The sequence below is a fragment of the Anthonomus grandis genome, chromosome 12 (genome assembly GCF_022605725.1).
Source record: "Anthonomus grandis grandis chromosome 12, icAntGran1.3, whole genome shotgun sequence".
Taxonomy (NCBI): domain Eukaryota; kingdom Metazoa; phylum Arthropoda; class Insecta; order Coleoptera; family Curculionidae; genus Anthonomus; species Anthonomus grandis.
Window position 1 is genome coordinate 20,598,402 of NC_065557.1, and position 22,640 is coordinate 20,621,041.

General features: G+C 31.5%; 1 protein-coding gene and 1 long non-coding RNA gene across 2 annotated transcripts in view; both read left to right on the plus strand.

Annotated features, from left to right (window-relative positions):
* LOC126743443 (RNA-binding protein Musashi homolog 2) overlaps positions 1 to 22,640 on the plus strand; it is a 218,539-nt gene that overhangs the window by 78,328 nt on the left and 117,571 nt on the right. The gene's annotated exons all lie outside the window — the stretch shown is intronic.
* LOC126743444 (uncharacterized) lies at positions 6,116 to 8,667 on the plus strand. Its single transcript, XR_007662875.1, has 2 exons — positions 6,116 to 6,254; positions 6,313 to 8,667. It is a non-coding gene; the product is annotated as an uncharacterized LOC126743444 (long non-coding RNA).

Genomic DNA, 22,640 nt, shown 5'->3' on the forward strand with positions numbered 1-22,640 from the left:
TTTTCCGGGCTGTGTGCGAACTTGCATTGTCTTGGTGGAGGATGATTCGTCGTTGTGGGTTCGCTTTTCGAAGCTCAGCGATGACTTTCGGCAAACAAATGGTAATGTACCAATCGGCAGTAACAGTTCGTTGATTCTCCAGAGGAATTGTTGCAACATAACCTGCTTTTGAGACAAATGCTGCAACCATCTTTTTGGATACACTTCGAGAACGAATGACTTTTGTTGGCTTTTCTTCATCTTGAAATACCCATACAGACGACTGACGTTTATTTTTAGGTTCATATGAGTAAATGCATGATTCATCACCACTGACAATGCTGTACACATTTTTAGAGTTTCCTGCCTCAAAGCGGTCTAGAGTTGTTTGACACCACATCACCCTAGCTTCTTTCTGTTCTTCAGTTAACAGATGCGGTATCCAGCGGGAAACTAATTTTCTTACCCGTAATTCTTCATGCAAAATTTTTTGAATTGAGGTCTTTGAAATCGCCAATGAAGCCTCAATCTCACGATATGTCACATGTCGATCTTCCGTGATAAGCATACGCACAGCATCGATGTTTTCTTGGGTGACAGACGTTTTTGGTGCACCTGACCTTGGATCGTCGCTAAGACTAACCCGTCCACGCTTGAATTCTGCATACCAACGAGAAACTGTCGACTGATGTGGTGCTTCATTACCGAAAACAGAAATCAACTCAGCACAGCATTCTTGTTGAGATAATTGCCTTCGAAAATTGTAAAAAATGATGGCCCAAAAATGTTCTCTGTTTAATTCCATGGTATGCGCAATTTGCTACCTTTAAAAATTCACTGTAGCTGTAAAACTAAATGTATCGCACTGACGTTTTGAATTTAAGAAAAGTAAAGTTTGAGGTTAATTTTGACTAATGACATTTGATTAGTGACGCCCTCTATGTTTCTATATGCAAAACTTAAAAGACATCCCTCGTAGTCAGTTGAGGAGCAACAGACATATTTCTCTTCTCCATTGGGCACGATTGTTGACTATCTCTTCCCAGTTGTATTCAATTCCCAATAGCTTTAAATCATCGTGGACGACATCTTTGAAGCGTTTGTATTGGCCTCCCGGCCTCCTTGCACCTTCTGTTAGTTCTCCATATAAAAGAAATTTTGGTAAGCGCCGTTCGTCCATTCTGTATACATGACCCAGCCATCTTATTCTTGCCCTTCGTACCATAGTGTCAATATTTATACAGTTTGATCTTTGCAGAACCTCATTATTGGAAACTTTATGAAACCATCTGATTCTCATCAATTGTCGCAGTTGCCGTTGCTGAAATTGTTGAAGAGCCTTTATATGTCGTCTGTATGGGATCCATGATTCGCAGCCATATAGTAGCGTTGGTACAATTATTGCTCTATATACTGCCGTTTTCGTTTTAAGACTTAAATTATGATTGTAAAACACTCGATCCTTAAGACTCCAATACGCTTTTGATGCAGAGCTAATTCTATTTGCTATTTCGTCGTCTATGTTTAGTTTTGTACTAAATACGCTACCTAGGTAGTTAAAGCGTTCAACTTGCTCCAAAGTCTCACCATTGACCTGTATGAGCTGAAGATTATCTGATGCAGGAGTTATAAGAAGCTTGGTTTTTGACGTGTTTAGTTTTAGACCGAAGGCTTGGTATGCCCAGGCATAAGAAGCAAAAATTTCCTGAAGAGTTTTTGCTGTGTACGCAATCAGCGCACAGTCATCTGCATATTGAAGAACCGTGATAAAACGCACTCTTGTTCTAGCTCTAAGACGTTTTAAATTCCCTCCATCATATCTATATCTGATTCCAATCCCTCTAGCAGTTAGATTTCTGTCAACAGTGATCGATAGCGCCGCAAGGAAAACATTGAACAAAATAGGAGCATACCTACATCAGCTGCTTTACCAACCCTGGCATTGAAATCTCCCAAGAGAATAACATGTTCATTCCTTGGTATTCTTTCTAAGATGTTATTGATTTCTTCATAAAATACTTCCATTATTTCAAGGTCTGCGTCCAGTGTTGGTGCATAAGCCGATATGATAGTAACATAATTACCATTAGCCACTTGGTATTTGAGCAGCATAAGTCTTTCGGAGATGCCATAAGGTAGTTTTTGGAGTGATTTGACTATATCGTTCTTTATCGCGAAGCCTACTCCGTGCAGCTTTCTACCATCCTCTGGATAACCTCTCCGGAAAAAGGTATAGTTCTGTTCGGTTAAAGAACCTTCACCGAGTAGATGGGTCTCAGAAAGGGCGGCTATGTCCACATTAAGGCGGTTTAGTTGATCTGCTATAACTGTCGTTCTTCGTTGTGCATGAGTAGCAGTGTCCGAGTCGTGCAAGGTGCGGATGTTCCAGGTGGCTAAGGATAAGTTTTTGGTTTTACGTTTGTGGTAGTCTTTCTGATAATTCGTTCGATCGGGCACCCTCCCCCGAAGATCCGAGTGGGAGGGTATTTTACCTCCGGATTGTTTTGTCCTGTTCCAACGATTCATCTTCAAATGTAGGCTGCGACTGTGGTATTGTCGGAAACAACCAGATCAGGGTCACCTGCTGCCCAGTTGCTATCGCATGAAGGAGGTCTATGGCACAGATGGTCTGCAACGATAGTTCCTTCCCAATCAGGACGCGATGAGAGTCATTTCCTACTCTCTCCTTGAGGACGATGATGGTGGATTGTCCTAAGGTATTCTGCTTATACCGGCAGAGACTCGGTTGTCTTTTAGTCGCCTCTTACGACAGGCAGACAATACCTTGGGGCTATTCTACAATCGTACCCGAACCCCACACGGAGAAATGATTATATCTATTATGATTATATCTGATTTTATAATCTTACTTTAAGACCCACTTGATTACACACTTCACAGCAAATTCATGATTAGCGATTCCAAAATACACTCGGCGGAGTTTTTTACAGTGAATTTCAATGACAAAACTTGGGCTCAGTTGAAACTTAGAGTAAGAACTTATTGGAAATCTGAGTTCAAATCATGATTTAAAAAAAAATGTTTTTTTTTTAAATAAACAGCAATAAAATGAGTTCTATTGAAAAATTAATTTTTTTCGGAGCATCTCAAGGAACTTTTTTCGCTGGTATTTTTCTTCTTTAAACAATATTTTTTCATTACTGGTTTTTTTCAGGTATTTAATAAGTGTTAAAACAAAATAATTTAAGTATTTTTTTAATGATTGATGATTAATATAAATTAATAGATAACCGACAAAAAAAGCAGTTTAAAACTTTGAAAAAACGATAAAGCATCTATACTCAAAATCAGTAAAAAAATAAATAAAATCCCAAATTAATTGGATTTTATGTTTGTTTAAGTTTCGTAATTCTAATTCTAATAAAAGAATTTTAATCAACTTCTATTAAAGTCAAATTTTTAAAATTGTGCCCATTTATATTATAAAGAGTCAAATGAGAACATGGTACCAAATCCCATTTTTTCTTATTAGCTTTCGATTTTTTTTTAATATTTGTCGAATGTTTACTTGAATAAAAGGAAAATGTGTCTCAAATTTCAAGCAGATGTGTTTAATTTTATGACTAATTATGGATAATATATTTGAAAAGAACTCTTGTGGTTCGAACCTACTTGTTTGAAACACCATCTAAGCTAAGTAAAACCTGTATTGTTGTGACGAAGTCATAATGTGTTACTTTTATTGTTGGGTATTACGTGACTTTTATAGTAAAAATCTCATATGCTCAAATAATAAAAAGAAGAAGAAAATAGGCTTCTTTTTACAAAAAATCTTCTTTTTCTTCTTCTTCAATTTTTCAATTATTCAATATTTGAGCATGTGAGATAGTATTTTATAAATTGATTTTTACTATAAAATTGACGTTATGCCCGACAAAATAAGTAACTCAAAACGAAACTATTGACTCTGATCTTATAGCTTTAGGGACATTAGTGTGAACCTTATACAACCTCATCTTTCTGGAAAATTAGTATGTATCATAAAAGAACATTTTTCAATAAGGTTTTAATTGATTAAGTACTTCAAATGTGGATCCGGTCTTCTTCTTATAATATAAGTTTATTAACGTAAAATAAATAATATTTGTTTTGGAAAGTAAGTACTCCCTAAAATATTTTTCTCGTAAACCTATATTTTCACTGCTGCGGGATCCGATATTTTTTGAAGACTAGATATTATAAATGACGTACTTCTACAGACATCATTTTGTTTGCTGATGATCCTACTACTATTATGGAGCTGGATCTCCTAGTTAAGAATGCAAAAAAATCTCTGGGAATCGCATTGAAACCTCGTGAGCTAGACATGAGATCATTAACCGTTATGGAATAAAACTTTCTTAAGATTTTAAGGCTCTCTTTGAAATGACATTCAAAATTCTTGGAAGTCATTGTTTTTAAACTGTTAAAACCAAGCAAATTTTAAACGTTAAAACACTAACAAAAGTTAATTTATTTCACAGTGAATATGAGTTCTTTAAAGCGAATCGATAGATTATTGTTGGTTAATACTTGCAAATTATGTTGATGGTCTACTATTTAAAAAAAATATACATTATATTTTAAACTTCACAGATAAATTTTGAAAACTTATTTATCTCGAAGATATTTATAAATCTCCGGACGAAGCAACTGGATCAAAAGTGAATAAGATCTGTTTCCTGATAAAATATCGCAAGGGAACACATTTGCACTCGCTGTATGTAAGTCATTAAATTCTAACGCTACCGTCATTAATCAGAAAGAATCAAAACCCTCTTTGTATTCGTTGGCGTTACCGATTAGCTTGCAAAATGTACAGGGATTTTTTAATCGAAATACTGCTTTTACATACGCGTTCTCATTGCTTAATATTTTTGTATGCAATATGTTTTGATATACCGCAAAGTGCTTATGATAGCATGATATGTAAAATGCAAAATGAATGAAGAAGCGTCTGGCTTGAGTTTGGTATTTGAATAATGTAGGGCCTTAATAAGTCGAGGTTTTAAAATTAAGTTGTTTTAATATTGAATATAGTATATGTGGTAATTTTGAAAGTTAATTACGGCAGTCTAAGTTTTGTACTTGTAAGAAGGTTGTTATTATTTGGTTTATTTAGTATGTTTCATTTAATAAAACGAGTGTTCCAAAAAGGTGCTACCAAACTTAACGGGATTGTTTGAGATATCATAGTGGACAATATTTCCATATGAACCCCCCGTCAAAAATAACCGTTTTGGCTCTGGTAATTTTTTCTTAATAGTTATTTATGTAACAAGTGTGTAAAATGATTCTTTTTTTATGAATGCGAAATTGCGATAATTTCCATGAATAACAAAAGGATATTTTACATACGTGTAACATACAAAATTTTTTCTACTATCAAATATAAATATAAATCAAAAGTACCAAATCACTTGCGCACTTAAACCAATTTACGGTAAAAAAAAAATTTCAAAAAATTGTCAAAAATTTGTTGACAAATTATAAATTAAATAAATATAATATTAATCAATTGTTTTTTTTTAAGCTCTTATTACCAAAATATTTTTTCGTAAAGTTTTTCTGTTTTGTTTCCTTTTTTGTTGTTTTTTCTTAAGGTATATTTTAATTATGTATCACTTAAAAATGCTTCTCGCAGAAATACTTTTGAGAAACGGTTTTTATAATCGAGATGCATTCCTATTTGCTAACTTTACTTACATCATACGTACAATTGTTTTGTAATTTTTGATATTTGCAAATCAAAGTTTTGAATTTGAATGTCAAATAAATGTCAAACTACTTTTTACGCTCTATTGCGTAAAAATCTTTTTTAGGCACCTGTGTGTAAAAAGTGAAACCTTATAAACCCTAGAAAGTATGTAAAGTGAGTTGTTTACGCACGGTAGAGGAAAATAGTTATTTATGTAACAAGTGTGTAAAATAATCCTTTTTTATAAATGCGAAATTGCGACAATTCTCATTAATAAAAAAAGATATAAAATCCACTTTTTTCATCTTCTTTTACGCGTGTAACATAATTTTTTTTTTACTACTGAGGAAAATCAAAAATACCAAATTACTTTACGCACTTAAACGACTTTACGGTAAAAAAACGTCAACACATTTTTTGACAAATTATAAATTAAATTTCAAATTAACGTCAAATTACTTTATAAGCACTAGTGCGTAAAAAGACTTTCACCGGTGAGGCCTATGTCACCAAGGATAGTTACTTTAATAGTCGCAATAGCCACATACGGGATGCTCAAAATCCTCATGCAGCACGGGTGAGAGCTCACCAAAAATAACCTCTACTTACATTTACTACAAGACATTCTTCCTCAGCTATTGGACAACGCCCATGTTCCTCTAGGTCCACGAGCTAGAATATGGTTCCAACATGGCACATTTTTCTCGAATTGCAGATAATCTTCTCAACCTGTAAACTCCCAAGTCTAGGAAGAAAATCCACCTATGTGAGGTTAAAGATCGCCATTCTAAAACGTTTTTTTAACTTTTATATTATTGTTTTATTAATAAGAAAGCACTAATAATAATTACTTTTAAGGGAAATATGCGTTGGAGCCAAAAAATAGCTTATTTTTCACTGGGGGTTCCTAGGCAAATATTGTTAACTATAATGTCCCAAACAACCCCCTTAAATATAGCACCACCTTTTTGGAACACTTTCTAGTAGATAATATATTTTTTGAACTCTTAATAATACTATAATGTCCTTGGTGATTGTCCATTGAAAATAAGAACTCAACCAGAAATGCTGCATCTTGTCCTAGTGATTTTTATTGTATATGTTTTTGTGTGCCTGTCCTTTTTTTGTACTTCTTTGGGTCCGAATATATGGTTTTTACACATTTTTCTGGTATTACTGTAAAGTATTAGTAGTTTCGCTAGGTCTAAGCTGTTATTAAAGCCTAAAAACTACCTTATTGTACTTTGTTTTTCTTAATGTTTAGAATTTGTCTTGGGAGTTAAATTGGTCGTTTTTTTAATTGTTTTTAATTTTTGGAGGAAGACTACTAAACTGTCTTAATTGACTGGAGATTGTAGTTGTGACCGCAGGTTGTTTTTGAAATTTTGGAAGGTTTACCTTTTATAGGGGATAAAAGAAGTCCAATTACATTTCAAATTTTGTCATAGTCTTACTCCTGTTTGGAAATTTTTCGCCCCAAAGGGGGTCTCATAACAACCTTCAGAGGTTTATCTAAGACCAAACCTACTGCAGCCATTTCTTAGTGGCAATCCTTGGTGGTTTTTGGTAACCCCCATATCTACTTCATCCTATTTTAATCGAAGCTCTTCTTTCTGTTTTTTTTTGGTTTTGGATTTATCCGAACTTTGGTTTACCCTTTGGGCAAACTTTTTGGTTTTTGGAATTCTGGTGTATCTGGTGGTTGAGTTGAACCCTTGGGATCTTTTGGATCCTCACCACTGTTTCAGCTGTTTTCCCCGATTGTGACGAACTGGTTTAGAACATCTTATCCGTTTAGTGACTAAAACCACTTATAAGAGGAGTGGCGACTGCTTTCTACACTCGATAGCAGCTTGACATCAGCTAAGTACTCAAGGCTTAATTCAATAGTAAAAAGACTCTCTGTTAATTTTTTTACCATAGGCAGATAACCGATCTAGTTTTCAATTTAATATTGTTAACGATAATATTTAAATTTCTTAGTTGATTAATCCCCTTGTAGAGTTTTCCTTTAATAAATTTACTCAAACTGAGTCACTTGGTGTTATTACCTATAAAGCACGTATGATCATACTTCTCTACTAAAGAGCTAAAGCCCGAACCCAACCCTAATGATGACCTAAACCAAGTAAAATTAAATAATTTTATAATGAAGCTGTTTCTTGCTTTTATGCCCGGTTTACACAAGGCTAGTTTTTCAAGCTAGCGCTTTTAAACTAGCAAGCTAGTTTAAAAAAATTTTAAGAAATTTTGAAAAGCAGCGCGTTTTCTCGGCGCGCACATAAATAAACAGTCAAGAAATCATTTTTAATTGCCAAGGCACCGCACCATCATTGTTAAAGTAGGTTTCAAAAGTCTCTCTTCTCGCCATTGCTGACATCGAAGAATGATTACTCCCTTGTTGACATAGGCCTTCAAGTCCTGCAGTTTTTGTTCTCCAGGAGCCATGGGAGGTGTTTCCTGCATCAATGTCTTCCCGGTCGACATCACTGCTGATTAAATAATTTCGATTTTCTTTTCTCAACCAATTGTGTAAAGCGCATGCTGCTAATACAATTTTGTCGACTGTTTCTACATTGGTTGCAATTGGTTTCTGGAATACACGAAATCGGCTTACCAATATACCAAAGGCATTTTCCACTATTCTCTCGCTCTGGATAGTCGGTAGTTGTAAACTTTCTGTTCCAGTGTTAAATTGTCACCAGGGTAAGGTTTCATAATATAGGTTTTTAATGGAAATGCGACATCCGCAACAATCACTCCACCCTCTGGTAAAAGATTATTCTCTAGTTTATTATATATGGAGCAATTTTTAAATACACTTCCATCTGATCCAATCGACGAGATTAAGTTAGATTTTTTAAAAGCAATGACGCCAGGACAATGAGAATCCTATTGCTATAGTATTCCGCAATGCATAATTTTTTTACTACCTTAGGTATTTATAATATTATGATAAATACAAATATAAAGTTATTATTAGTACTAAACTTTATGTTTTCTTTCAATGCCTTGAAGATTTCTTCACATACCTCTCGTATGAATGTAGATATGAAACACCTTGAAATCCGATAATAGTGACTCACTCTTCTGTAACTTATGCCAGATGAAAGAAAATTTAAAGTGATCTTCAAGTTTGCTCTTGCTGGTAAAGCCTCTCTCATAATAATATGCTTTCGTTGAATTTTTAGCATCACAAGACTTAATAGAATATCAAATACATCTGGTACCATTTGTAAAATACTGATATACTCTTTTAAGTTTTCATTGCAAAGTTCTTCTAAAACCAGTGCGGATGATCCACGTTCATTCCCTTTTAAAATCCATGGTCTAAAACTTCTGTTAATTCATCCAATGCAATTTGACACAGTTTTCGAAGTAACTGTTTCAGTCAAACATTGTTTTTTTTAGAAATATTTACCATTTTCAGTGAATTTGTTGCTCTATTGATCTCGCAATATTACTAGCTAATGGCTTAAAATTTCCTAGCCACATGTAAACCGTTCTAGCATGCGCCACGCCAGGACAGTAACTCAGGCTAGGACACCAGGATATCTAGTGTGCTATCCTAGCTTGAAAAACTAGCCTCGTATAATCCGGGCATAAGTAATTTGATTGTGATTTTAGTTCTACATACTAGCTTCTTAAATAGTCGGAAGTGACAACAAATTAAAATTAGATTGACCTGTAAAAAATTAAATCTTAGCTTATATTTTTGCCCTTTTAGTAATATTTTGAATAATGCCCTAGGCTTTTGATTAAAAAAATGGTGCGCTCAATATTATTCCGAATATTTTAGGTAACTTTTGTTTAATTTGAATTTATATAAACTGGAAAATTTCGGCCGTCACAAACTCACCCCTGAGTAGAGTTAAATATTAAGTGGTTGAACTTCTAATTTAGTTGGGGAAAGGAACGACCTTCGGGGTCTTTAAGATTTTTTTTAAAGTCACAATCCTCAACCCTATTTAATTAGTTATATATTATTATGCAAATGTAAATACGTAAATTATTCCCCTAGTTCTTTACTATTTTATTCGTATTTTGTAGTTAAAAGTTGATTAGTGAGGTTTATTTAGGGTTCTACTTACGTTTAACCTAATATTTGCTTCTATAGTTTTTAAGAAGTTCATCTTGTTTGAGTGCCTCATTTTGTCTTCAATTTTTACGTTATATTATTGTATACAATATATAATACTCTACGACAAAGGTATGGAATCCCGTAGGAGCACATTCCATGATAGTATCGGTAAAAAAGAATTATCCAGTACTTCTGCGATATCCGAAACTATCTAAGTTATAAGCTCTGGGTGGTTTTTGGCCACATGGCTATACAGTCATTTTTATACAGTCTCGAACAATCTTAAGTAATAAGTACTCCATACATAGGATCAGTATTCCATGATGTGTTGGATTTGTGCATTATATAGGACTAACAGCTGTTTGGGTGGATAGAGGTTTTTGATCCTAAATAAAATGCGAAATGCTCTCTTATTCTAGCGCAAGATGTGATGCATGGCTATGCTATGAAACGCTGTATTGCCACTAAGTACAAGAAGGCTGAAATAATTTTTAAATAGAATCATCCTTTTACATATCACAAAATTGAGGTACTGGTATTGGACTTTTTGTTAAAACCCATTCTTGTCTACTATCTGTCTAGTTAAGTTTTAAAGACAAGAATGTCAAAAGACATTCTTGTCTTTAAAACTTAACTAGACAGATAGTAAATGTTAACTTGGTTTATATATACTAAACTCAATGAGGAACTAAAACTAATTATAAAAATAGAAACTAAAGGTATAAGAGAACTAAAAAGAACTGTATAGTTCAATCAAAATTTAAAAATATTTGGAAAAGATAAAATGAACATAGAAAACAATGTTTAATAATGTCTGAATACCTGCACGCACTGAATGTATTAAATTGCTTTAGGATGGAGATATGAAGCCCTTGAAAGTTAAAGTGTTCCGAAAACAGGGACAAACAAGGGCGAAAATAAAAATTGTTTATTAAAGTTATTATGGCCTTAGAGCATGCTTTTTATTGCCAGTGCAGTAAAGACAAGTAAAGTAATTTAAAAACAATACAAATATCCCATTAAATTTTATGGTTTCATATCAAAACTTTTTCAATTTAGAATCTTTATCTTTTATGATTCTAGGAACTATAATAATTTAAAAATGCAAAATATTGTTTATTATTTAGCTCACCTTGCATATTTTGTACAATCTATACTTAATTTAAAGAAATAAAATTTTTAATAAATGACTACTATAAAATGTTATGCATTTTGTATATTACATTGGGTGGTATGAATAAAAATGTAATACCTGCTAAAACTAGAAGTATTAGCATTTTCTACGAAGTATGTACTTCAAATCTGAGAAGAAACTACATTTTAAAGTAGATACTTTTATTTTTTCCGGAACTTGCTACCTCGAGTAGTATTTACCAAAAGTGTTTACTACCATTTGAAGTACCTACTAGATGCTACGATTTTCAAGAGCAATGTAGTATGTACTTAAGTTTTGCGAAGTTGCTATAAGTGCATCTTCACTAGGAATACTACTGTGTTCTGTTTGAAAATGGATGGACTACGCAACAGAAAAATATATAACGTTAGACGCAACTACGATAATGATATTTTATAACATAAAATATTTCGGTAATTTACCAATAATTTATTATTGCTTTTAATTATTGTTTAAATTCTTTATTCTTTTAGGTTTAGTAGGGAAAACGTAGTTTACCTAGCTAACATATTTCTAACCAAAGTAAATGAGACTCGAGGAGGTGCTCTTACGCACTTTCAACAAATGGAAGTTTTTTTAAGAAGCCTAGGTATGTTTCAGTGAAAATTAAATAAAATAAGGTAAATAATGTAATTTTGTTGTTTTTGTTTAAGGAGACCCTGGATTTCAGCTGATGTTGGAATTAATCAATCAACTGTTTCAAGAATTATTAATAAAGTGTCACATGAAATCTGTTGTACGAAAAATCAGCTGGATTAAATTTCCGGCTACCCAAAATACATTCAATACAGCTAAAGATGAATGGGCATATGTACATGGCGACGAATATATTAACAGAAAAGGAGTTTCTAGCATAAATGTTCAAGCAACATGTAATAGTGCAGACATTTTTACTAGTGTTAATGCTTGCTGCCCTGGATCTGTGTGTGAGAATCCTATTTACCCTATTATGGTTATCAATGAAGAGAGAATTTGTCTTTTGGGCGATTCTGGATATGGTGTAACTCCTTGGATGTTAACACCATTTAAAGATCCCACAACAAACACTGAAAAATATTTTAATACAATACATGCAAGAGAACGTGTTATTATCGAAAGATGCTTTGATCAGTAAAAAAAAAGAGTTCTGATGTTAAATTACACCATTCGACTTAAAACAGATAGAGTATGCCGATATATTATGTCTGGATTTATTTTACATAACTGTGCAAAAATTTTAAACGATCCAGATGAACATTTTGATGAAATTGATTTAGCAGAAGAAGTAGTTATGCCTGAATTGTATGCTGAACCAAATAACGCTAAAATAGGACGCCGAGGTATCCAGTTTCAAAATTAAATTGCAACACTGATCTACAGACAAAGTTGAAACAGTAAATATTTTTTTTTGTTATTTAAATTATATATTATACATACAGGATGTCCCACGACGAACTGTGGCGATCGATTTCTCGAAAAGTAGGCTTTGGAAAATTTTGAAAATTTGGCAGCGTTGATAACAATAAAAATCTGCCAAAATCGCCGCAGTTCATCGTGGGACACCCTGTATATTATATTTAACTAGCTTATACCCGCGGCGTTGCCCGCGTAAAATATGTTTTTAATATTATTATTGTAATGTAATATTTTCTCTTAAAATTGTAATTTACCTACGAATTTAATAATGTTATTAAATTAGCTTGTAGCTATACAAATGTAAATAAATACAAATACATATATTTATATCTCTATGAAAACTTTCACAAAGTAATTAAACTTAATAAACATATAGGAAAAGTAAATACTAAGATACCAAGAACCATCTTTTCAAGTCCTTTAATCAGGTGTTCTGTTGTCTTCCATCTGATCTTCTGCCCTGTATCTTCTCATATATAATATCTCTCAATTATTATTAGTCCAATCAGCTCATATTTTTCGTCTCTTATTACATGCCCAATGTATTTGGTCTTTCTTTAATGAAACGAGAAGTTCAAGTGATTTGCGCATTCGGGCAAGTACATCTTCCTTGATTATTCTTTCCACCCATGATATCCTCAGCATTGGACAATACATCTCAAATATCTAAAGTCTCCTTTCTGTAATTCGGTCGTGTAATAGCTTTTAACCATCCGCATTCCAAAGATTATGTAAAAAAATTAATTTTTACTGCGTTGATGAATAAATCATATTCTTCACTGTACTGAATTTAGATTTTATTACACAAGTCATAATCAATGTTGTTTTAAAAATAATGATGTTACGAGTTACTTTTTAAATGACAAAAATTTGCAAAATTTTGTAAAAATCTAATTTTGGCATTTACTATGTTGGGCCCTCTTGCGATCTTTCTAGAAACTCAAAAACAATTTCTATGAATTATTCATGGCCTCTTTAATAATGATTTTTTTGGATGGAGAATATACGACAAAAACTTCCCGAGAGTCATTCTTAGTGGGACACCCTGTATATTTAATTTAACGTATCAAAATTGTTTACATTTAGTTAACATCCGACGCACCACTAATATGGGCATGTCAAGGTTAATTAGTTATTGTCATTGATATTGAATTAACAGTCTCCTAGAAAATGGGTTAACGTAAACATTCTGCGAAGGAAGCCTTTGGAATTAATAATATAGGCATATTGTATATTTAATGAAAAAACAAAAGAACTGTAAATCTGTTTACAGTTTATAGTTTCTTTTTTGTTATAATTTTTATCTAATGTAATTTTTTATTATAAATGTTTATATTTTGTTTATTAACTGAAATTAGGCTTAGTGCGTCAGTGCTATCATGATATGCGCATCTCAGTTCAGGTGCCGCGACTATACATCTAATTTCTACTTGGCCTTAAATATCTTATAAGCCTAGAGAATAAAGACAGTTGAATTTAGACATGCATCGGTGTATCATTTATTAAACAAAAATCATAACATGAGGCTGCGAACAGGTGCTGACCGTGTAAATTAACGAGACCACAAAATAATTAAATCAGTAATAGTGCTCGGGAGTAATTGTACCTCACATTTAGGTATACATTAGTGTGCCAATAGTACAAATTCTTAAACTTGTGCCGCCACTCAAGATGGCTACCGGAATTTCACCTCCATCACCAATGGAATAGACAGGGGCCATAGATGAAAATTGGTGCTTTTTTAAGCAAAAGTTTGAATGTTATCTGAAGGCTACTACTAAACAGTTAAAAAATCGCCAGAATGTAAGGCTTCAATTTTGTTGAGTACCACAGGTGACAGGGCCCTTCGCGTGTACAACAATTTCAAATTCGAAGCAGATGAAATAACAAAAATGTCCTACGACACAATAATGCAAAAATTTGATTGAATATTTCAAGCCAGAAAAAAATATCACATATGAGCGACACATGTTTTTTTTCAGAAATCAATTAGATGGAGAGACCATTGATGAATATGTTTCTTATTTGCGACAGCTAAGTTCAACGTGCGAGTTTAAAGACCTCTGTGATAGGTTAATAAGAGACAGCGTAATCTTGGGAATGAGAAATATGAGTGTCAAAGATAGACTGTTGCAATTCAAAAATTTGGATCTAGATAAAGCAATCTCTATCTGAAAAAATGCAGAAAGAACAAAGAGCCAACTTGAAAACATTGCCATCGATTTAAATTCTATGGCCATACACGAAATCGCAAACCAGGACATGGCAGCTGGACGCAGCCAATCAAGCAGTACCAGAGATGATTTAAAAGGGAATTATGGACATTATTCATCAGGACGACATCTACACAATCAACGCCATGGTCCCCAGTCATCAAAGAGATTCAGCCAGCAACCAAATACATCATCAGCTGGAGAAGTCAGACGTAAAAGCTTCACTAAAAGTAAGGTATTTTTATGTCGTAATACATGGCTATGTGCTACAAAACATGGACTTAATTAATGTCCTGCGTTTGGGCTCACATGTCGTAACTGCGGTAAATCAAATCGCTTTGCTAAATGCTGTAAATTAAATATAAATCAAGTAAATGTACAGTCGGAATCGATACTCAGAATCGATATGTTTCGAAGACTATGAGCAATTTTACATCGATTATATAATGTCTATAAATCAAGGTAAAAGTTCAAATTGGAATGTGACCCTAAAGGTACAAAATAACATAAATATTAACTTCAAATTAAACACTGGTGCAGAAATACATGCATTACCTGCTAAATTTTTGGACAATTTGGGGATATATCCCAATAACTTACTACCGTCAAATTTAAAAATCACTATAAGTTGTGATTTTTCAACCGATAAGTACAGCGTCTAAAATCGACATTTTGGGAAAATGTTCTTTGCTATGTACATATAAGAACTTCGCTGATAACATAACATTTTATATTGTCAATAATAACTCCTCCCCTCCAATCCTAGGAAAAGCAGAATGTGAAAGGTTAAATCTGTTAAAGTTTGTGGGTAGCATGCAGAGCGAAAAAGAAATTTCAAATTGCGACAAATATAATATTAATTATCATAGTATGTTGAAAAAACACAAGTATATTTTTCAAGGCCCAATAAAATGCAACGAATATCACATGAACATAAACTCTTGTGTAACACCTATAATTCACCCTCCTCGAAAAGTTCCTTTTGCACTAAAAAAAAATTAAGAATATTACTTAACGACTTCAAGCCTTTTGGCAGATCAAATTAGATTACGATATATATATATATATATATATATATATATATATATATATATATGATTAATAAAATGTTATTAAATAATGTATATAAATATTTATATAATTACAACCCTGTAATATAACTAAATAATAAAGATTCGACCAGTGATGAATGCGAACAGGACAGCAATTATATGAAATCGATGACATAAGGCTATATTGATGACATAAGCTATATTGCTTTTGTTATGGTATCTGAATCTGGCTCTATACCCTTCTTAGAAAAAATATGACCCATAAATTTAATTCTTTGTATCATTCACTCACATTTTTCTTTATTAAGGTTTAAATTTATAGATTTTGCCCTTTCTAATACTTTACATAATCTTAGGTCATGCTTCTCTTTATTATTTCCCCAGATTAAAAAATCATCGATATGTGCTACCTTTGATGATTTTTTGAGAAACTTCTGAGGCTGGTGTTATTCCATAAGGCATTCTTAGAATTCTATTTTTTACACCAAATTGTGTATTAAAAGTACATTTTAATGAACCTGAATATGATATGATTTTATAATCTTTTAAGCTAAAAATTATAACTTTATGTATTAAAAATGCATCTTTAAGAAGTAATAAAACTTTTAAAATAAATTATATAATTAAAATTCGAGATAATGATAATGAAATACTCATATAGCCCACTCAATACAATATATATCGTACCATCGGAAGTCGCATACAAATTTATCTAAAAACGTTTTACTTTTTTGGCCTATTTTGCACAACCTTAAGTAAAATTTAAGTCGGTTGCGTCTAAAACGACTTTAAAATTTATTCTTATAATTATGTCATCCTTCGCTCTACTATTAAAATCATTTATTTTTAATTTTTATGTTTTTGCTTACTTTTTAACTCCTAATTATAAAGTCTACTGAAAGTTCTTGAAAACATGAACAAATATAAGTTTATATATTTATGTCAAGAAGTTAGGGATACAGGTCCTCGTTTCTTCGACCGAAAAAATAATTTGAAGAAAATTAGGGGACCATAAAAAAACTTTTAATATTTACTTACAAATAGATAAGTAATTTAATTTCAATATACTATTAGAAAGCTAGCAAGTTAGAAAAATAGACAAAAAAACCTTGTTCAAAAATCTTACTTTAAAAAAGACGTCAAAATAAAGGTCGAAACATCGGCATTTCATTTATTTCTGTTCTATTCTGCTAGTCCTTTAATCATCCTATAGAAAGAATTACTAAATTTTTTACAAACATTTAAATTTGCTGTTTATGTCAAATATTTAACAAAACAAATACCACGAGTGCTTTATGATCTCCTATTTTTTCAACCGATGAATGACTGAACTAAATATAGGACCTATTTAATAAAAAAAGTTTAATTCTTTAATTTAGTGTTCATGTCTATAAAAGATCATATTTAAGCAGCATTTTGTCTGACAAAATTAATAATCATTTATAAATATATTTTATTTTAATGGGTTATACTAGGTAGCTAATAAGGATAGAGACAACCAAAAAAAATGCTTGCTATAAGTAAAAACTCACAGGGTTAAAAATGAATAAATAATATCAATAATATCATTAAGCAAACGGATGGAGAATGAGAGTTTCTTAAAAAAAGTTTATCATGAACAAAAATTAGGAATTAGCGTTTTATTCAATATTTTACAGTAACTATCTTACTAAAAATTTATAATTTTTGTATTATGATATATCAGTGAAATTAAGAAGTATAAAAGTATAAGTATCAATAAATAATTATTATTACTGAGAACTTTAATAAAATGTATGTTTCTTCTCTCCTATCCACAACATTTACAAAAAATTAACATTTTTTGTCAAACAGAATTTTATAGTCAAATAGAATTTTATCGATAAGATTAAAATATTTACTATATAAAATTTATTGACATGATTTTGGTCCTTCTAGTATTACTATAATAGAATCATGCTACATTTTATTATGCAAAACAAATGACTTGAACTAAAACTGTAAAATGCTTGTATATTTCTGATAGGCCATAGTGTTTCCCAAGAATTTGTAAGAGTTTGTAGGATTTTCTTAATTATCTAGGAATGAATTTTCTTTAAGACTAAATGTGACTTATTCATCAAAAGCTATGTCCAGAATAATTAAATTACAGTATATATATAAATAACTAATAATAATATAATGTATAACTTACTTCTGATTTGAAAGTCAAAGAAATATTTTTATTTGTCTATAAAGAGTTATACTAAAACTAAAACCTACAACGCGCTTTTAAGGATATCATATCTGCCAACTTATTTAAAACATTTTCCTAAAGTTGTATTTTTTTGAATATTAACATGGCATCCTCTTATAACTTGAATTAACTATTGTTATATAAATATAGATATAAATTATATACATTTAAAATAGTCCAGAAGGTTTTAGATTGATAATTAAATTTCCAATATGCATTACTTACATCTTTTGTTATTTTTATTAAAATATTTCATATTTGTATTTTTATGTTTAACATCCATATATAACTCATGGTATATAAAATTCTTTAGAAAATTAATGCTGTTGAAACTTCGTACTTCCATATATGCTTTTAGTAAATGTTTCTAGAAGCTTAATATACTTATATAATATAAGTATAGAACCTCATTTAACGTTGAAAATCCCACTAACGGTGCTTGAAATTTTGCCTCGAGGTAATCCCTATTAAAATATGCCAGGCTTCACTTTATGTAAATACACAACGTAAAGCATTGACAATGCACGACAATTCTGCATTGTTCTCATCAGCATTGAGTATCATAGTCCGTAAACAAAAAACCAGAATTTCAATTATACGCTGTAGCAATCGATACTGGCGTACAAAAGGCCATATAACAATCGCCGTGAGGAAATAAAATTTCCTTTTTTTGATTTTGGGTCAGTGGTTTATTTGACGGTTTTTTGGATTTGAGCTTCAAGTATTTTAAGTTTTTCTTTTTTACCTTGCGCCAATAATCAGCTTTTTAGAACAATTAATAAAAACGGAGCCTCTGTTCTTCCTCAGATTATTCTTACGGAAAAAAAAGGTATTTTTTTATTTATATTAAAAAAAGTTGTGTTTAAATCTACGTTTGTATGTATTTCTTAGAAACCTTATACAAAAATACTCAAAAATGTTAAGAGTTAGAAACAGGACGGATATTAAAGCATTCTACTTATTTACTTTTAAATTTCAAATTACCCTCTAATACAATTACAAAAAATAATACTTTTTAACTGTTTTATAAAAATTTATAAGCAATATATATATATTTATATATTAATTATTAAATATTTCTTTAGATTTTTTCAATTTTTGCAATAAACAAACGCTACATAATCAACATAAAGAGCATTCGTATCGATGGCAATCATTCAATCGAATGGCAACTATTATTTATATCGTTTCGCATTGAAAACTCTCATGGATCCAAAACTAAGAGAGAATCGAGTTTCGGTAAACACTGCGGCAGCAACAAAGATGAAACCATGGAGCATATACTTTTTGATGAACCTGCCCCTTGTGAATACGCAGCAGAATTCTTGGTATATTCCATTCATCTGTCGGTGAAGTTGTTATAGAATTGCTGGGTTGGTTGACGAGCTGACTGGGTGGCTCCTCTCTTTTTTCAAGAGATGCATAATGAGTCTACTAAGGACTATCTGCAGTGATATTCGCACAACCTTGTGCACATTGTAGCTGCAGATACGAGAGGCAAAAAATATCTCTGTCAATCGCTGTAGTCGCAGGGTGCGAGTCCTAAGGGTGGGATCAACCCATATAAAATAAAATTTTATAATACTTTAAATGACCTTTTAAAAAATGAGTTAACTATTGTTAAAGACTGGTTAAAAGGCTTTTAAAAAAGGAGACTTTATAATGCATTTTACTATAAATATAAGATATTTAATAAGAGAATGATATTGTCGAATTAGTCTGACGTGTCGCACGTCGTCGGGCGTTAATCCAGTGTTCTATCTAGAACCAAAGCAACAACCATAACTAATTTATGCCACTTGCCCATTCTCACAAGTAACTAAATATCCTAATAGCTAATATTCTGCTAAAATTCACGTAATAAAATTTGAAATCATCATCAAGAACATTGCCATCAAAACGAAACCTAACCATTACCATAAAAACGAACGAAATTTTACAGCCTACAAGGAACCGAGAACCGCAGCTATCGTTACATTACTATAATTTTTTTCATATAACTATTAGAGCAAGTAACAAAGTAACCAGTAACCCTACGGCTACTTCCTGTTTTTACAAGTATACTCTATCTATTATTACAAGTATACCCTAGCTTCAAATAAGTAACCGATAACTGCGGCTGTCATTACAAACTCTACTCTAGCTACCTTAGCAGCTTCCAATGAGTAATCAATAACCGCAGCTTGTGTTACTATGCTCTTGCTACCGCAGCAACGTCCAACGTAACCTAATGCTGCCCATAACCACAGCTATCTAATTTTGATAAATAAAATACCTATAATAAAATATTTTATTTTACCTTTTTTCCAGCTTAAGCATTTACGTATGTTTTTACTTGCTTTTTCTCTTATTTTGAAAAAGAAGTACTCATATTATCATCATCTAAAAAATTTAAATATCAAACTATTTAACTAAAGTTAAAAACCAATAAGTAAATTTTAGTAACAAATTTTATAATAGTTCTGCCAGACTAAGTTTAGTACTGTGGTTTTGTCATGAATTATTTTAAATCTACATTATTTTATTACAAATCGAGCCATCGAACGCTGGATTAAAAAGCTGCAATTTTAAAAACTTAATAGGTATAAAATATCGAACGTACGAAGCTAAAAACTAACCAACTTATATAGGATTTTTGGGAATTGTCAAACACATTTTAGGAGTAATAGGATGAACTTACTACCTCGAATCAGATTTCCTAGATACTGAACTTCAGTTTTAAGAAATTTACACTTTTATTAACTAAATGAAAATCCGGCATGTGCCAATTAATAATAAAACAATTTCCAAACGATATAGCCCCTCAGAAATTAAAGTAAAAAGAATTAATTTATCATTAATGTGCAAAATTTATTAACTGTATTATATACAGTAACTGTATTAAATACAGTTAAAATTTACATATTTAGTCAAATATGTAAAGGGACTATGTACACGTAGATAAATAGTGGCAGTAATAAAATGCAACAACAAATAGCCATCATCAGTGCTACCTAAAAGATGCAAGGAATATAACCTCAAAACTTCACTAGAATTATCATACTAATTACTCAAAATAAATAATAAAATCAACCTTACAACCCGAAGACCCTGCCATGGGAAGCTGCTTATCTTCTTTCCTGGCAAATATCTTTATGGATAATTTAGAAAATATTTACATACTGTCAAATAAGGAAATGAAATTTTATAGAAGATTGATTTTTTTGGTATATATAATACGGTTTGTTTTTTAATATTAGATGGCGACACAAATAGAGCAAATAATTTACTCCAAAATTGTAATGTAATTCATCCTAATATCAGATTCACTCTAGAAATTGAAAATAATCAAGCTTTAAACTTTTTAAAACTCACTATTTCCGAGGGAGTTAATCATGTAGATTTTGGTATTTATAGAAAGCCAACGCAGACAGATCACGCAATTCATTGTTACTCCAACCACCCTTTTCAGCATAAAATTCTAGCTATTTTCAACTCGTATATCATCGATTGACTAATACACTACTTTTAGCGTCAGATTATAACGCACAAGTCAACATTATTAAACAAACAGCTTACAATAATGGTTATAACTCAAACTTTATTGATATAAAGATTAAAAAAGAACAAAAAATCTCAGAGAAAGGGTCTATTTAACACAAAAATTCAATTCTTAATCTCTCTCTTCAATTCTCAAAAATATTTTGCAAGCAAATAAAGAACATGTCCCTAATATAAAATTCTCTCACAAGATACATAATAATTAAACCACAATTTTAGTAAATTCTTAGGACAAAGTTAACTAATGAGAAAAAAGTGGTGTATACAAGTTAAAAGTGTGGCGAATGCGAAACATCGTATATTGGGAGAACTTATAGATCATTAAATAATAGAATTGATGAACACCTAAAAAATCCCAATTGGACACCACATAAAATTTTCCAAGCACAAATTTGATCTCGACAAAGATTCAAAAATTTTGGTCAATGTCAAGAGTAAAAATTTTATGCGTTTGGATTCCTTGGAAAACCTAGAAATTAATAAAGAAATGTCCTCTAATCACAAGTGCTTAAGTACACAAGCTGAACTAAGAAGAAGTTTTGTCCCTCTGCACAGGAGATTAAATAGACTTCATTCACTTTAATCATGAAATTTGCACACGCACGTTGGCTCATCTAATAATATATTACTTTGTTTATTTACCATCTATTCCTATAGATTAAGATAAACAACAATTCTAAGTTAGATACATACACCACTCATTCTTATTACATTTTAAACAAATAATATTTTTAACCGTTCTGTCTCTGTATATATATATGTATGTCTTTTGAGTGATGGTTATTGTCTTCTTTGTCTGAACTTTTAAATTATACAAATATTGTTCATTTTTAAATTGTGACGTACGTTTGGCTAATTTTGTTTATTTAAAATAAGTTTTGTTACCATTGTTTATGCTTCGATACCTTTAGGGAGAGAGTTTTTGTTATTTTTTATTATTATTTATTTTGATAAGTAAGTGTGATAATTCTAGTGAAGTTTTGAAGTTATATTCTTTACATCTTTTAGGTAGCACAGATGATGGCTATTTATTAGCCGAAAGCGCTTTGCTAGTGAACAAATATATACATGTTATACAAATCGCTTCTCGCATATTGTCACTAAATAGTACTATTCTGACTAACAGGTATTTGGTAAAAACCTGAAGCCATATCAAGGATCGTAAAATAAAAAGGATCATTAATGCGATTAATTTGGTCTGGATTATTATCTGGAATGCTATTTCAATTGACCTCACGAAAGTCGCAGCACATTCTATCAGAACACTCTTTCTTTTTCACTTCTAGTGAAATT